This window comes from Neofelis nebulosa, chromosome 7, assembly GCF_028018385.1.
Source record: "Neofelis nebulosa isolate mNeoNeb1 chromosome 7, mNeoNeb1.pri, whole genome shotgun sequence".
Classification (NCBI taxonomy): Eukaryota; Metazoa; Chordata; class Mammalia; order Carnivora; family Felidae; genus Neofelis; species Neofelis nebulosa.
The window spans coordinates 61,765,321-61,766,240 of NC_080788.1; positions in this window are offsets into that span (position 1 = coordinate 61,765,321).

Sequence of the window (920 nt, forward strand, 5' to 3'; positions counted from 1 at the left end):
AATAGGAATATGGTAACTTCCATTTCTTGAGATTTCTATCAGATAAAGGAAAAAAGACATTCCAGACATCAAAAACATCTCTGTTAGGAGAGGCTCTGTTTTCATCAGGTGTCAATGGAAACTAAATCTTTCACTTAGGATTTTATATGTCTTGACTGGATGAATTTTCCACAGACTAGTGTCTGGCTTTGTGTATTTCACATCTTGTTTCTCTTCCTCTACCCTATTCTTCTTATACCTCAGTACAACCTCCAGTCTTGTACCTCTGTGTCACAATGCCAGATGAGTCTGCACAGTGGGAGGTGGGAGTATTTTTGGAAGCTATTCCTAAACCACAAAGGTGAACAGTAACTTCAGTATACATGAAACTGACTACAACCCACATAACTATGCCCCAATAACTCAAAATTAATTTTATCTCTAACTCACCTTCTCCTTAGCCAGATCCTAAAAATACATAGTCACATCAACGTGAACAGGAGAGATGAAAGAATGGGAAACCAGAGATCTCATCCAGTTAGTTTAGAAAGCTTACTTTTGCAAATTTTACTAATACCTATGAGTTAACACAAAGACCTAGTGCTGGGGTCCTCTCAGAGCCCTGGATGGGCATGTGCAAGAGGAGGGCCCAGTGTAAGCAACATTAGCTTCACAGTAAACCCCCCTCTACCTGCATACAGTAAGAACTGCTTAAGCATTAACTATTATTGTTGGCTCCATTTTCTGAAAGTCCTACCCTTGTGGTGGCAGGATGTCTACCATCAGTAGCTCCAGATTCATATCCTGCCAAGTTCTTGTGAAGCAGGAAAGACAAAGCGCCTCTTTCAGTACTTCATGTACCAGGATTTCGTTTGTACCCACTTGAGTCATGGGTCCAACGAATTGTACACCTCATGTTGCATTCCTGCAGCTAAAGGTGG